The 17598-nt window shown below is 42.2% G+C and overlaps 1 protein-coding gene across 4 annotated transcripts in view; it reads left to right on the top strand.

Moving 5' to 3' along the window:
- The window catches only part of TNIK (TRAF2 and NCK interacting kinase), a 414490-nt gene that overhangs the window by 110734 nt on the left and 286158 nt on the right, over window positions 1–17598 (top strand). Inside the window, exon 1 of one of the 4 annotated variants that reach the window (XM_082840054.1) lies at window positions 2762–3739. The exons of the other annotated variants lie outside the window; for them this stretch is intronic. The gene's annotated coding sequence lies outside the window, so the exon portion shown is untranslated. Of the gene's footprint in view, window positions 1–2761; window positions 3740–17598 lie in introns of those variants that run through there. 4 annotated transcript variants of the gene reach the window in all.

Below are 17598 nucleotides of genomic sequence, written 5' to 3' on the forward strand. Positions count from 1 at the left end.
TCTTCTTAGCTCTGGCGATAACCGTGATGATGGAGCCTTACAGTCTTCAAGTGCAAAGTACGTACAGATTGGCTGCGTATGTACAGGACATTTGACTGCTACTATGCCTTGGAGGTTTTTACTTGGAACTTTTATAAAGTCAGTGATAGTCCTAAAACTCTGTCCTTTAAGATGTTGCAGAACTTTCTCTGGTGCTGTTATATTTCATATTAAAATGAAATAAAAAGAACAAGAACATGAGAGTAAATGAATTCTATTCTTCTCAAAATAAAGATTCAATCAGATCACCTACTGGAAATATGAGAAGGTGATGCACAATGCAGTTTTTGTGTGAACACTTCATATGATTAATCACAGAGTATCTAAGATGGCTTTCTTTCAAGAGTTGAGAGATTTGTCACATGTTTTAGGGTGATGGGATAGAAGCTAGAATCATTCACACGCACATATACACACGCACATATACACACACCTACTTCTATATCTGCATGCATATATACAATGTACATACAAACACCCTTCCTGTGGTTGTTGGGAATAGTAAATGAGATAATGTACATAAGGCATATACGGCACGTAATAAAGTATCCAGTAAGTGGTAATTATTATTATAAGAAGCAGCAGAGCAAAGTGGTTAAGAGCATAGGCTTTGGCATTAGATCCCTTGAGTCTAGAATCTTGACTCTGCCACTTACTGGCCGTTCGACCTAGAGCTCATTGCTTAACCTTTCTGTACCTTGGTTTCATCTGCTGAAAAATAGGAATAATAATAGTACCTATTATTCATAAAGTTCATAGAGTTCATAAAGATTAAATGAGATGATACATGAAATGCATTTAGAAGAATTTAAAAATAAAATGAGTACTCAAAAAAAAAAAAAGTGTTAGCTACTTTCTATATACAGTACAGTCTGTTATCTGGAGTCCCAGTTAAAGGATTGAGTTTCTTTAGACATTTTTTTTTTTTAAAGGAACAGAACTTTAAGCTTTTTACATGGAAATCTTTCACTTTCTCCTGCTTACTTAATTGTAATAGTTAATTTTTCTCATCCCAGTTGGATTTCAACAAGGAATAAAATCAAATATGATCTTGGGTGGCCTTGGCCTGCAGTGGCTTGAAGCAGGGTTTCCGTTGCTGGCCAGAGATTGAGGTTGGGCCGCGGCAGTGAGAGCGCCGAATGCTAGCCACTAGACCACCAGGACCAGTGGCTAGTGACAAGGCCCTGGCCCTTCGGCTTTGCAGAAAAAAATTCCCACAAAGACGGAAAGTAGTGAAGCACGTAAAGTGTTTATTTGGAGGAAAAGTAGTACGTGTGGATAGGCACATGGGTGAACTCAGAGAGAGCCGTACCCTCGTGGTAGTTTGAATCACTTATATGAGGCATTTCTTCTGGGCTTCCTTTGGCCAATCGTCTTGCTTTGTCTGGTTCTGAGTCCATATTTGGTTCATCTCAGGCTCCTCCCATGTGTGCACGTGCATCTCTTAGCCACGATGGATTCTAGTGAAGAGGCCTATGGGTAGGTTGACATCACCTATTATGGGGTGGCACCCCCTCCCTTGTTGACCTCTTCAAGGAGCCTTTCTGTGTGTGTGTGTAGTTGGGAAGGTCTCCTTGACTTCGAGAATGAGGAATATATGGTCTTTTTTATCTCTTTCCTGGGCAGGGCTCAGCTTCTCCTCCCTCCTTGTTATTTTGGAGTATCTATCCACAGGGGACGAACTCCAGCTGCTCGGCCTGGGGCCCATCTATCTCCTGCCTCAAATCCCCCTTGAGAGACATGAACCCCAAGAAATCTTTATTGGGTGGAAGAAGGGTGGAGGTCTGTCTTCTGTAGCTTCTTTAGACTGCTATGGGGCTCGTACACCCTACCTAGTGGGGTCACACAGCTCTCTCCCTGTCTCATTAAGGGGCCCAGGGTGAATTCTGTGTTGTTATTCCAGTAGGATCTGTTCCGAGGAGTGGCTAGAATCTCTGCATCCCTGTCATCTTGTCTGGGAAACCGTTCCTTAGAAAGGATACTTGAATCTGGTATTATTTAATCTCTTCAGATGTTTTACGGAACTCCTTCATCCTGGGAGTTGAGATTAGCTGTACAGTAGCTCCAGAAAATACTTCAGCATTCTGGGTCAAAAAGACCGGTTCCCTCATCTAGATTCAGATTCAAAAATACGTACTGACTACCAGCTTTGTTCCAGGAGTTAAGAACATGACTTTGGGTCTAAGCAGACCTGAGTTCATATCCTGGTTCTGCTTATTACTAGCTACAATATTTTTGTCCAGATACTAGGTGAGGATGATGGTATAGCTAATATTGGCAGAGCTGAATGAAACAACTGAGAATCTTACTTACTCTCCTCAAAAATGTTTGCAGTAGTGTTGTGTTCTATGTCTTATTTGCTTTGCGGTTCTGCAAATGTTCATGAGAAATATATAGAATTTTCTTTGGGCAGCCCTTCTTGCAGATCCCTGGGAAAAATTTCATCGGCCATTAAAAACAACATAAGGCCTTCTTGCTTTGAGAGTAGGTAAGTCCCTTCCCTCTAAGTTAACAGCTCGAAGACATACAGGAGAAAAAAGAAGCGCTAGAATACTACTTTTCGAAGGTCCTGGATGCCACTGGCTGCTTCGAATTCAGCAATGAGTCTATGCTCTGGGCAGCTAAAGCATGCAAGAATGGATTGATTTCAAGTACTAGTGGGGAAAATATCCTTCCCTACCTCCAAAACATGACTGAAATGGAATGGATTTTTGGAATGTTAGACATACTGGGCCAGAACATTATTCTGACTTTCCATCATTGTATTTTGACAGGGCCCCAGACAGGTAGTTTTGGGAAAATGTGTCAAATTTGTGTTGAGCAAAGGTAAACAATCTAATCATGTGATGCTGCCTCTTGGGAATCAGGAGGTGGCTTCCTCCAGACCCTGGAATGATTAGTTTATGCCCCAAGGCTGTCTGACCCTTGTAAAATGATCCCGGCTGGATGGACTGGACTTGCTGATCTCATTTTTACATGAATGTCTTATTCTTGTGAGGAATCTTTATCCCTTATCTGCTTCTGTCCGTACAATGCAAGACTTATGTAGGACCATTTCATGTGCCAGGAAAAGGAGATGCTTTGTTCCAACCAACAAATATTTCTTACTCTCAACATGGTGACCTACTCATTCTGAAAAACAATTATGATATATGATTTAAAATGGAATTAAGCAATCAGACCATTATCCAAATTTCTAATTTTCCAAAAAGGAAACTTTATTGCTACCATGAATGGGAGATCCATTATTTTTAATTACACTTTAATAGGTAATACATACTTTGCAAATTAAAAATGTTAACCATTGTCCCATCACATCATGGTGTTATTTGTACCACCATACTTTAAGAAATATTATTGTCACCTGTGTTTTGAGGTTTACCAGCACAACAATACCAGCTACCCAGGGTCACAGTGTGATTCTCATGGACCTAGGCTCTTATTTTTCCCTTTGTGGTCTCCTGACTCCATAAAAAACATTTTAAGTTAGATTTTACAATTTCCTTGGCATAAAGACAAACATATTAATATTATATATTAAAACATTTACTTTGACCAAAGAGTTAATTGTTTTCTTCTGATTTTAAAATTCGTAGGACATTTTTGTCAGCTGCAAAAAGCATCGTGGGTCCCAGGCGCTGTACCCACAGTGCCCCGTGGAGGAGTCGGCCTGTAACTATGCATCTCCTGATATCAAGAGGTCTGGGGGCTTCCTTCAAGGTGGTGGTGGGGAAACCACAAAAATGAAATATATTTGAAATCTTGTGTTTTAACTTGAAAATTCGGGTGGATTCTGCCTTTTATACATTGGAATAGTTATTGTTGCTTCAACTTCAAATTATCTGAACTTAATTCTTACAGAAAGGTAAATTTAAAAAAGAGTTTTGTAGTTTCCCACCCCTGCTGGGCATAGCGTTACCAAACCAGGTTCATTTGCGCAACGTGCAGCAAGCCAAATGCAGAGATGCTGAGGTTTGCAGCAGAGAAAGGGTTTATTCACGAGGCAGCCAAGTGAGGAGACAAGTCCCAGGTCCGCCTCCCAGAAGGTGAAGGGCTCCGGATATTTATGAGATAAAGAAGCAGGGTGGCCTGAGGTGTGGGGAGCATGGGGAAGGGTGACTGGAGATAAGAAAAAAGTGAGGTAATCGTCGTTCTGCGCAGGCACAACTAAGCTAGCCACTGGCTTCTTCGTGGGACGCATGTTCAGAATATGGTGGCCTTAGCACGCTCTAAGGGTAGAGTTTTTGGCCCTCTGACCTCAAAAAGTCACCTAGTGGATACTGGTGCTTGCCCAGTTAGAGGGTCAGTGGTCCTAACCAGTCCTAACCAAATGGCCTGAGCTCAAACTGGACACAGTTGACTCCAAATTTCTGAAAAACAACTTGGGCAAACGTTTTATTGTTTAGGCTATGTGATGCTTGAAGGACTTGCACGTTTTTGTAAGAGCAATTAAGGCAAGTTTGATCAGCGAAGGCAGATTACAGTTTATTATTTATTAATGGCTGACTGATGACTACCCTCATCAGTTGCTATAGGATGATGTGCCCCCCAGGAGTACATTGTCTCTGGTTTGGAAACCCAGGCATAAGGCATTTAAGGCTTAGAAAGCCTTTTTTTAAACAAAACAAAACAAAACAAACCTATGGTCAAGGGTAGGAATTGGATTTATGATGGATTTATGTCCAAAACAAGTAAACTACAGGTATTATCCTAATCTGTTGTGACCATAATCAGGTGATCTTAAGGTGAATAAAGTCCATTAGGATTCTTCGACGAGCCTAGAAGAATCTATAAAGCACTGTTTGGCTTCACGCTCATTTGTAAGCACCTGCTTTCTTAGGGCCCCGTGAGTGATTTAGACGCTTAGCTATTTCTGGCAAAGAGGAAGAACAGTCACTCCTGATGACACTAAAATTCTTCTTTTCACCTGCTCCTTTTTAAGAAGTCATTTCCCTAGGTTTCCTTGGTATTTAGAGGAGGACGGTTTTTCTCTTTGTCCTCTCATTACTGTCTTATCCAGGGCAAGCTATTATAAAAGCTTTTTGTTTGTGAGATCAGTTCTCTGATTTCTAACTTCCTCTCTCAAACCTAAATGCCACACTTGAAGTTCTCTCAGATTGCTGCTGCTCAGGTGTCTTTGTGTTCTATGCTAAATGCAAGGGTCTTTATTTAGGTACTTTGCTCTCTGGAAAGAAAATCCTAACGGGTCACCCAATTGGCTGATTTCTCTGTAGGTGTGACCAGCTAAGTGCCACGATAATGGAGTTGAAACAGAGTCATCTGGATCAGGAGCTCATTTGTCCCGAGTCTGACGTAGCCTACAGGCTTCTCTTCTCATTTTTTTTGTGATAGCCCCTTCTCAGCCAAAGGCCAGCTTTGGGGCCACTGAGGACTTGAATACCAGGGATCTAGATACTACTTAGAACCAGCCTGACTGCCAAAGAGAAGAGACATACTGTGCTCTGTGTGATTGGTGCCTGAGATAGGATGTCTTGTTCTTTTTTCTTTCTTTTTTTCTCCAGCAAGAACCAATGAATGAAGGGCATTATTATGACTCCAAAAACCAACTATGAGTCGCCCATAACATCTTAATCTCCTGAATTTGATTTCATCACCAAGCTCGGCTGACTCTACTTTCTTATTTCTTCTCAGTTCCCTCTTCTGTTTTCTGTCTCTGCCACCCCTCTCCAGGTCCAGGCAATGCATATCCTCTCATCCGAGTGCCTGCAGTGGATTCTCCCCTGGTGTTATCCCTGCAGCCCTGCATTCCCACTGTGCAGCCAGAGAGGTCATATGAAGTGTTTACTTGACTCTGTCTCTCTCCACCTAAAAGCCTTCAAATGGTTTCCCATTTGATCAAGACCAAACTTAGCCTACAAGGCCCAGCATGATGTGACTACAGCTTCTTCTCCAAACTCAGTTTTCATTGCTTTGATTAATTAAGTTTTGGCTGCATTGGGTCTTCCTTGCGGTGCACGGGCTTCTCATTGCGGTGGCTTCTCTTGTTGCGGAGCACGGGCTCTAGGCGCGTGGGCTTCAGTAGTTGTGGCTCACAGACTCAATAGTTGTGGCTCGTGGGCTCTAGAGTGCAGGCTCAGTAGTTGTGGCGCACGGGCTTAGTTGCTCCGTGGCACGTGGGATCTTCCCGGACCAGGGCTTGAACCCATGTCCCCTGCATTGGCGGGCGGATTCCTAACCACTGCACCACCAGGGACGTCCCTCATTGCTTTCTTTTAATACAGCTAACCCAGTTTGTTCCTGCCCATCTCAAGGCCTTTGCATATGCTGTTCCTTCTTCCTGGAATGCTCCTTCTCCTCTTATTAACTCCTTCATGTCACTTCCTCACAAAAACCTTTCCTCATCCTCCAGAAGACCCCAGTCCCTGTTTTCGGTTCTCATACCCCACCCCCCAAGTCAGGGCGCTACACTCCGATTACGTGGCATGTATAGTGGAATAATGCCTTTCTCCTTTATCTGACTGCAAGCTCTGTGAGGACAGGGACTTACCTACTTTGCTCATCATATTATTCCCAGTAACTAGTGCAGTACCTCGTAAAGACTAGATGTTTAATCAATAAAAGAATAAGTAGAATGTAGTGCATAGATTATGTGCTTTGTATGTCCATGAATAAAGTGTGACACATATATTGGAGTCATCCGAAAAGATGTAATTATGGACCATATCTCTTACAGGGCAGAGGGTTATATAACATAGTTTCAATGATTTTACTTCATAAATGGTAAAAATCAATGTTTTGGGGCTTAAAAGAGTGGGTATTTATCTACAGTGGCTCGATTCCGCAGAGACTGTTAAGCTTTTAGAGGAATTAGTGATCAACCATGTCGAGCGTGGGCTGACTGCAGTGCCTTTGTTCCTGCTGTCCCATCTGCCTGGCATCTTCTCCAGATACCCCTGCTGCTTGCTCCTTCACTTCCTCCAGGTCTCTGCTCAAATGTCACTTTATTAGGGGCCTTCCAGACCACCTCTTAGAAAGTAACACCTCACACTCTGGACCTCGTATTCGTTGTTCTCCTTACTGTGTTTAACTTTTTCTTCCATAGCAATCATCATTAATCTGCCATCCATTCATTCATTCATTTCAGTCTCTGTCCACTAAACTCTTCCTTGAGGATAAGGACTCTGTTTAATGACTACTCTATCTTAGCATCTAGATCAATGCTAGATACCTAGAAGACATCGAAAGCATTTTTTTTTTTTTGCGGTACGCGGGCCTCCCACTGCCGTGGCCTCTCCCGTTGTGGAACACAGGCTCCAGATGCACAGGCTCAGTGGCCATGGCTCACGGGCCCAGCCTCTCCGCGGCATGCGGGACACCCCCCGACCGGTGCACGAACCTGCGTCCCCTGCATCGGCAGGCGGACTCCCAACCACTGCGCCACCAGGGAAGCCCCGAAAGCGTATTTTTTGAATACATGAATGATCATGGTAAAGAAAACCTCAAAATTTTATTCCTTTGTTTCTAAGGAATAGGGAAGGAAAAAAAAGTCCACTTTCATTTTTGATCTCTTTATGCCCTTCGCAAAAAACTGCGTCTTCTCGGGTTTTCTCCTTGCTGATGCAGGAAAAGCAACTCTGGGTTTTCAGGTGGGCGCAAAGGTCGAGTTCCCCCCCCCCACCCCACCAGATTGTGTGCCCCATTTCATCTCCTGACAGTCTGTTAGAAATCTCTAACTCTTAAAGACTTCTGTTTCTCAGATTTCTTCATGAGCCTCAGATACAACTATAAACACACACTTTTGCCTTGTGGCTAAAGTAAAAGAACTCGGGATATTTTCACCTAAAAAATAGCAGCTTGCTCTTCATTAAGTGGCAGCCTACTGCCTGCTCCTGTATTCAGTCCTTCTCCCGGCAAGAAATATAACAAAGGAGGAGGCTGGTGGTCACAAGCCAGGACATTGCAGGGTTCATTAATTACTTGGAAAATGGTGCCTGGGTTGCAGCCAGAATCCCAAACAAAGAAAGGAAATAGCTCCTGTTCTCGAATTGACAAGTTGTTGAGTGAGGTAAGAATGAAAATCATTTGGGTAAGTTAAGAAGGGAAAAAATCGGATGGAAGCAGTATTTTTGTCCAAGAACAAGGATACAATGAAGATGTATTCCGAACCCCAAGGGGGTTGATTCATATCAGTGGAGACCATGGAAATCATTATCTGCTCCTGGCCATGAGACGAATTCATTATCTCTAATAAAGGGATTGGGAAGTCCAATTTAGGAAAAGTGTTGATGGTGTCAGAGCTGGGGCCCGAGTACATGATCTCTGTACAAATGAGTTATTAATCTCAGCAGCTTCTATATTGGTTGGATCCTTATGGCGACTATGTTGTAAAGATACAGAGTTAAATATTCTTACATAAAATAGTATCCATAATTTTGGTAAGGCTAATAATCCTAAACCATCTTAGCAAATTTGTTGTAATAAAATGGGGATAGTTTCAAGTAGGAGGCAGTTAAGAAAAAGGAGAATTTCTTAATGTTGATGTGGAAAGAGATGATTAAGAAAAATATATTTAGTGGGTTAAGTAGTGGAATTTTGTTGTGATTCTATTTGAGGGCAATGTTCGCAAAGCTCAGGCGTTGGCTTTTATAATTCTGAGCTGTGCAAAATACAAAGGAAGGTCTGATCATCTAGTACTTGCCTGAAATGAGGCCATCAGTAATTCCTTTCTTGGGTGTGATTTACACAGTTTTTAGTACTGATTGGCCATAATATAAAACTGTTGCATTAGAAAAAAAGGAAAATGAAAACACACACACACACAGACACACACACACCACCACCACCACCACCACCACCACCACTATCACCACAAAACCCCTACACCTTCTTGTGGCTGTTTCATAACCTACAAAGAATATAAAGAATACTTGTTTATTCAAAGAGGGAGCTACTTTTGGAGTTTGCAGGCAATCTCAAGGTCAAGCCCTTTGGGAGGAGTTTATGAAAACTGCCCACTGAAGGGTCATATGTTTAACTTCCCTGACATGTGAATGCAAAGTGAAAATTAAAATTGTGCTGTAGTCATGCAGCGAGAAATGCAAACGGTCAAGATTCAGGCGTTAAAGGAGAATTGTTTGGTTTGAGGGTCCTTTTTTTGCATCGGGGGCTTGGAGGAGTTGAGAAATGAAATAGTACTATTTCTAGGAAGAGGCAAAGACTGAGAACTGAATTGAGTAATGGGAGAGGAAGGAAGAAACACACTTAGTTTGAAATGTTGATTTCTGCTCAGACCAGGCATGTTGAAAGCTTGGTCTGAAAATTGGTTGGGCAGATTCATGTGACAAAGGGGCTGCCCTTTTCATTTTACTGAAACGAGTGAGGCATTTAAGCTCATTTGTGCCTTTTGAGTAAACCACCAAACAATTCTTAAATAGCTGACTTGGTTGTGATGAGATACTGGGTCTGAGATACAATCAGAGTAATCATTGAAGAAAAAGACTGGAAATCCCGATTATGATACATAACTCTAGGCGACCCTTGGAGAAGCAGGAGAAAATAGGTGCAGTATAAATGACCTCTAATGGAAACCATGCGGCATGCACCGTCACGGTGTCCATCAGTCTACAGGTTGGCTCCAAAGAATCTGCAGAACAAGGCTTAAGTGAAACAAGGCTTTGTTTCAAAAGGGTGGAAAGCAGGTGTGGTGATAGTCATTACTACTGTTCATCCCCCCATTCGGGGTATGCGGTGGTTCTCACATGTCCTCATCACCTTGTCGGTGGGTGGGGCTATGTGACTAGTTAATAACCAATGAGTTGTGGGCAAAAGTGATGGAGTGGAGCATTTAATTACTGGTCTCAGTGCCTTCAGACTTCTCTTTCCCTCGGTCAAGGTGACCAACAACCTTAGAGATGGTGGATGCTCAGTGAGCCTCAGTGTTTTGTTTTTTAATTAAATGAAGTTGGTATTTTATTCGGTTTTCATTAGTTTTCCCCTAATGTCCATTTTCTGTTCCAGGATCCCAGGCAGGATACCACATTACATTCAGATGTTATGTCTCCTTAGGCTCCTCTTGACTGTGACAGTGTCTCAGGGTCTCCTTGTTTTTGATACCCTGGACAGCTTTGAGGAGTGCTGGTTAAGCAGTTCATAAGATGCCCCTCAATGGTCTGATGTTCTTTCCGTGATTAGATTGGGTTTGGGGTGGGAAGATCACGGAAGTAAAGTACTCATCACATCATCTGAAGGGTTACACAATCAGAATGACTTGTCCCTGTTGCTGTTGACATCACCTGGTTGAGGTTCCTCCAATGTACATTTACTCCCTTTGTTTCCATGTTGTCCTTTTTAGAAGGACATCACAATGCCCAGCCCGCATTTAAGAAACGGGGACGTATACTCATCCTTGAGCACAGAGTATCTGCATACATTACTTAGAATTATTCTGCACAGGGGATTTGCCTTTCCCCCTGACAGTTATGTATTTGTTCATTTATTTAGCTCAGCTTGGACACACGGATATTTTTATATTTTGAGTTATACGCAAATACAACCTTATCTATTTTGTTGCTTAAATTGTTCCAGCTTTGGCCATTGGAAGCTCTCAGTAGTCTGCTGTGTCTCTTTGGCACAAGACACCATTTTTTAGGAGGGGAGCATTTCCTTTCTTTCTGGCACCACAAGATACTTCAGAGCGACTGCAGTATGCAAAGCCTTTCTGTCAACCTGTAAAAAAACCCATGTATTCTCATTAAGAAAACAAAACTCTATCAAGCTAATGAGATTCTAGAGTTGTTTGTTTCAAAGTGTAATGTAGATCAGTGGTTCTCAAACACGCAGGTATTTCTGGGTCCAGCAGCATCAGTATCAGTTGGGAACTTGTTAGATATGCATATTCTCTGGTTCACCCCTTGCTATAATGAACAGAAACAGATGGAGACCCGACAGTCTGTGTTTCACAAACCCTCCAGTGTATTCTGACGCACTCTGAAGTTCAGGAACCTCTGATCCAGACTACATGAATTTTGTGAATGGCAACATAAAAGACACAAACTCAGTGAATCTTTTGGTTGTCTTAGATTATTGTATGTTGTTCCAAAGCAAACCTTAAAAAGCTACTCTAAACCAAGGTGGTTGGTTTTCTTCATACGGAAGATGCAAGAAATCTTGAAAATACACTGATGTGAAGGAATATTTCTTAGAGATGGGATACCAGGGCTTGCTGGGCACTGTGTCCATTTTATAGACCTCAGAAGCAGCTCTGTTAATTTCAGGAATTCCTCCTGATTAGGGTCAAATAAGATGGTGGATTCAACAGTGCTTGGTGAACCAGAATGAATATCTGGGATTATTTTTGTGTTGGGCCTCTCCGCCACTAGATTTTAAGCACCATAAGGATAAAGACTTTGTTTGGGTTGTAGCAATCACTAGTGCCTAGAACAATGCCTGGTCTATACATGGATGAACTCATTGAATGTTTGTGGAATGAGGATTCCTACCTCATCTGCACACCACCTGTACTGTTCTATTAAGTTTTTTAAGAATTGAGGGAGAATTTACATACAATGCAATATACAGTTCTTCAGTGTACACTTTAATGAGGTTTGACAGATTCGTCTATAGTGTACTAATTTTCTTGAAGTTGACAATTTTATTCGATTTACAACTATATCAATAGCCATGAACTTGTGGTTTTGTAATCTTTGTTATATATTTTCTAGTCAACATTAAAATCAATGCATATTTATTAAAAGAGAAATATTAATTCTAATATTACCCAAAGTGCTCACTCACCTAAGCTATTTTGAGTAGCATTGCAGAGAAAGGATTATCTACTGCAATGTGAAACTTCAAGCACCGGTTAGTGGATGGGGAACGTTTGAGCGCCGTGTGGCGTCATGGCAGATTGGGCTCCTGCAATCCCCTTGGCATAGCCTGAATTATCAGAGAAATGTCTTAGTCTGTTGTCTCAATGAAACAACGTGTTTGATACACTGGACCGGAGATACCTCACGTACTTCCATCTGCCTCTTAAACAGCTTTCTTCATTCATCCATCTATCCTTCTTCATCCAACTTTTGTTCTGCCTTAGAAGAGGAGGACAACTTTTGTTTCTGAATTTGTAGTTGTTTTTTATTTCAAAAGACCACGGGTCTCTATGCCATTGTGATGAGAGGGACAGGGGAGGGACTTTTGGACCGAAGAAGAGATTGTTTCCATTGGACTCTGCCTGGTTATTTCTTCCATGATACCTTTGGAAGAAGTTGACTGCTTTGGAACGGTTTGGCACATTCTGAAAATTAATTTGCTCCATAGGCATCTTTGGTACACCAGTTACATGTAGGCTCTGCACAGGCACTCCAGGACTGTCCTTAGGGAGCTGATAGCCTTTTGGGAGAAAGGAGTAGAATCTGCAAGTAAGTATAATTAACAGAGCAGAACGTCAGGCATTCCAGAAGACTTGAGCTGTGTGCCGTGTGATCAGGCTGTACTCTGTTCACTAGCTTGAAATAAGATGGGAGTAAATTAAAATTCGAATAGTATTCATCTTGTTTTATTAAATTAGGCTTACTGGTAACCACAGGCTAGTAATTCAGACCCCAGTGGCTGAAAAACTTGAGCCAAGTGCTGTCAAGATGCAGTTGTATCTGCTTTAGTATGTGTTTGCATCAAGAAATTTACTGAGTTTTCATATTATAAAAGTAATATGTGCTTGTTGGTGATATGTTAGAAATTTAGAAATATGCAGAAAAATGTTCATGAGAAACCTTAATCATTCATAATTCAACTGTTATTGCTGGTATTTTTTTAAAAAATGTGTTTTCCCATAGTTAGGCTCATACTGTGTGTAAATCTTATAACTCTGTAAATATTATAAGCATTTTCTTATGCCGTCAGTATTCTTTATAGTATTTTGATGGCAGAATGCAAGCCCATTGTGTGTATCTGCCACACTTTAACAGTTTTATTATTCATTCCAATTTCTTGCTGTCACATCTTTGAACATACATCTCTATGAATTTTACATGATTTTTGTATATAATTATATAAAAATATTTCTAGATAAAACTAGGCAAAGACCAATTAATACTGCCAAACAAGGCAAGCTGGGAGGGTCTGGAATTCATCCCATGAGCTGGTGTGTGCCAACAAACACACCTTGCAGGTGCTGCCAGGAAGCTTAAGTCTGGTGGTCAAGGCAGACAATCTGAAAATTACAACAGACCTGATTCTGGTTGTCACCTGGCATTAGGGGATCCAGAAAGCTTGCAGACCATCCCAAGTCCTCTTAGATGGTCTTAAGACTGGGCAAGAGGGAGTAAGTATCAGGAGGTCAAGTGGGAAGCAACGTGGCCATCAGTCAGCCTGGGCTTCAGGACCTCAGTCTCATCAACCCACAAACATTATTCAGGGCCTACTGTGTACCAGGCACTGTGCTGGGAGCTTGGGAGACCTCAGTGAACAGACAGACACCGATCTCTGCCTTCATGAAACTTACATTCTAGTGAGGAAAATCTTCCTTGGACAGGCACTGACAAAAGCAAGGTGGAACTCTGGTTCTTGAGGAACCAGCATATTGAGTGTATTCCAAGGAAGTCTCAAGTACGGGGAAGGAACAGAGCTGATTATCAGAATGCACAGCCGAACTCACAGCAAGGGTGACTTATCACTGAGTCACAGAAGAGACGCCTGAAAGTGCACCTTGCTGGTCTAAGGTCACATTGGACTAAACAATGAGCACCTGCCTCAGCCTGCGAATGGGGGTCCAGTGCTGGCATCTGGATGCCAATAGCTGGTTATGGGAGATGGAAGTTAGTGCCAATGACTAAAGTGGAGAATTCAGAACTGTGTTACAGCATCTAGCTTCCTGCCTGGCGTGTATCATAGTAGGTTTTGAATGAAGTGTTGTTGAAGCAACTACGTGAATTTAGGAAAAAAGAAAGATTGACATTATGGGCGAGGCATGGAAGAAAGAAAATAAGACTAAGAGATAGTCGTTAGGAGTCTGGGTTCTGGAGTCAGACAATCCTAGGTTCAATTCTTAACTCTTCCATTTTCAAGGTCTTTGAGATTTGAGCTCATTACTTAATATCTCTGAGTCTCAGTTGCCTCATCTGTCAATTGGGCTAGTAATAGTAATACTAAACACACTTTAGGGTTGTGAGACAGTTCTTATAAAGAGCCAAGCATATTTCTGGGCTCACAGTAAGTGTTCAATAAATGTTAGCTACTAAAAACAACAGTAATAATTTTTAAATGAATGGTTTTTGAGGGGATATTATAAATATATTACACATTCTGTGGTGAGGTCCAACTTTTTTTTTTTTTTTTTTTGTGGTATGCGGGCCTCTCACTGTTGTGGCCTCTCCCTTTGCGGAGCGCAGGCTCAGCGGCCATGGCTCACGGGCCCAGCCGCTCCGCGGCATGTGGGACCATCCCGGACCGGGGCACGAACCGGCGTCCCCTGCATTGGCAGGCGGACTCTCAACCACTGCACCACCAGGGAAGCCCCCAACTTTCTTTTTGATCAGTATCCTGACCTTAGAAGATGGAGAAACGTTATTGTTTCTGTAGAGAAGATGAACTATGATGGAATTTGATACACACACACCTCTGTACATCACCTGTTATTCCTACTGAAATGAGGGCTTCTCCCAGCTTAGAGATGAGGCAAGGAAAAGTAGAAGGATTAGCATGTGTGATATTATTCAAAAATTCATTGTTGGTGGATTGAACATAAAAGACTTGGGGGGGGAAGCCACATGATGCATGTATCTTCCTTCAATCACATTATGATAATAATTACAGAAAAATGGGTCCCTATAGGAGAACCTGGTTGAGGAGGCGGATTTAGCTGCTAAATGCCTCTATTGTCCTCTCTTGTGGGAACAACATCTCTCCCTTCTGATCAGGCTAGGATGGTATGAAAGAAAAAATGACCCAGAGCTAGGGTCACTATTTATTAATGTTGGATTTTGGGTTGGATTCCGCTCGTTGAAACAGTGTTGATCCCGAGGGCATTTTTAAGTTCTCACATTGGGAAGGGTCTAGGAATCTTTGTTGGCACAGAATATCTTGAGAAAGTATTTCTAGAAGTGAATCAAATGGCCAGGCATTTCCTTTGAGCAGGTGATCTTCTACCTTTGACTACAGAGGAACTTGGGCCTGGATAAGAATTCTGTTAGGAACGATGCAATCACAGAAGATGCAGTGAGGCAGGGTGAGAGGTATATGTAATTGGCATCTGTTTCTATGGGTGGGGAACACTTAGGTGGGAATAGGGAGCTGAAGTTTCACAGAAAGTTTTGCCCACTCCAAACTCCAGATTGACATATACGTTGACCCATTCACAGCAACATGGATGGACCTAGAGATTATCATACTAAGTGAAGTATGCAAGACAGAGAAAGACAAGTATCGCTTATATGTGGAATCTGAAAAAAAAAGATACAATGAACTTATTTACGAAACAAATAGACTCATAGACATAGAAAACAAAGTTATGGTTACCAAAGGGGATAGTGGGGTGGGGAGAGATAAATTAGGAGTTTGGGATTAGCATGTACACACTACTATATATAAAATAGGTAACCAACAAGGACCCACTGTATAGCATGGGGAACTATACTCAATATTTTGTGATAAACCATAAGGGAAAAGAATCTGAAAAAGAATATATATACGCACACACATATGTGTGTGTGTGTGTGTATTTATATAACTGAATCACTGTGCTATTCGCCTGAAACTAACCTGACATTGTAAGCACCTATACTTCAATTTAAAAAAAAAAACAAGAAATATGGCATTGTAGCTGTCTCTGCACCAACAGGATGCCCAGATTTAAACTGTTTGTACATACATGTATGCCCCTGTGCCCGGTGTTGCTGTGTCTTCATTCATCCTTTGGACTCCGTGTCCCTTCCTCACGCTTGCATATCGGCGGTCTCTTGCCGCCTCCCAGCTCAAAACCTGTTTCTATTTCTCCCCCTTCCTAGGACTTCCTCCATGTAGGCAGCATGGTGTGTCCCTCTGTTCTCACCATGAGGCTGTCATCCTTCTCTCGATCCAGTTGAAGGGGTATTTGTGTCTTTGTTTTTCTTCTTAGGAGCCTTCTGCCTTGGCATGAGATTGTCGTGGATGGACTCCTGATAAGTCAGGCTCCCCCTGGAGCTGTAATAACAGTGGTCTCCTGTAGTCATATTAACCTTTAGGCAGCGCTGGTACATTCTCTTTCCCGTTTGACTGACGCAAAGTGCTCTGAGGTGGGCAGTACGCACTTTATATTATTCCCATTTTATAGAACAGGAAACTGTCTTAGAGCAGTGAGGTCCCGACTGCTGGAAGGGATGGGGCTGCTTTAGAACCGGAGGCTCTCCCAGGCAGGGAGGGGGCCCATGCTTCTCATCCCTGTGAGGGTTTCAGGGAGCACGAGGCCATTAGAATCAACAAAAAGGAATTCTGGGGACTTATTTTGATACACTGCCCTGGAGCACAATCTCTATTCCTGCCCCAATTTGCTGTCCTTAAACATGATAATATGTTCAGGCACACCTCATTTTATTGCACTTCTCAGACATTGCGTATTTTACAAATTGAAGGTTTGTGACAACCCTGCACTGAGCACCATCTTCCCAACAGCACTTGCTCACTTCGTGTCTCTGTGGCATATTTTGGAAATTGTCTCAATATTTCAAACTTTTTCATTATTGTTATATTATGATGATCTGTGATCAGTGATCTTTGATGTTACTATTGCAAAAAGATTACGACTCACTGAAGGCCCAGTGAGTTGATGGTTAACATTTTTAAGCAATGAAGTATTTTTTAATTAAGGTATGTACTTTTTTTAGACATAAAACTATTACATACTTAATCGACTAAAGTATAGTGTAAATATAACTTTTATATGCACTGAGAAACCAAAAAATTCATGTGATTCGCTTTATTTTGTTATTTGCTTTATTGTGGTGGTCTGGAACCAAACCCACAACATCTCTGAGGTATGCTTGTGTTTTGGTATTGTTTATGGCTGTAGAACTAGAACATTTGACTCAGCGATGCATCAGAGTTGGTTGGTAAGTCCCCTCAAACTTTCTGTGTGTCTGGAAATCCCAGGGACATTTATTAACTGACTCTGCCCATCTCTAACGCAGAGCCCTGACCTGAAAATAAATCATAAAATGTATGTCATCAGGTCCCTTGGAGAAGCCTACAGGCTTGATTCTTGGAGAGGCTTTCAGGCCTGTACTCAGAGCCATATGCTTATTTTTTATTATTTTTTTACTTTTTTGCACGGTACGCGGGCCTCTCACTGTTGTGGCCTCTCCCGTTGCGGAGCACAGGCTCCGGACGCGCAGGCTCAGCGGCCATGGCTCACGGGCCCAGCCGCTCCGCGGCATGTGGGATCTTCCCGGACCGGGGCACGAACCCGTGTCCCCTGCATCGGCAGGCGGACTCTCAACCACTGCGCCACCAGGGAAGCCCCCATATACTTATTTTTTAAGTAATTACAGACGCTTGTAGCTGGTTAAACAGCAGATTACAATGGCTGGCGTGGTGGGCCATTTGAGGGGAACACAGAGACAACTGTAACAT

The sequence above is a fragment of the Leucopleurus acutus genome (assembly GCF_964270905.1).
Source record: "Leucopleurus acutus genome assembly, chromosome: 5".
Lineage (NCBI taxonomy): Eukaryota > Metazoa > Chordata > Mammalia > Artiodactyla > Delphinidae > Leucopleurus > Leucopleurus acutus.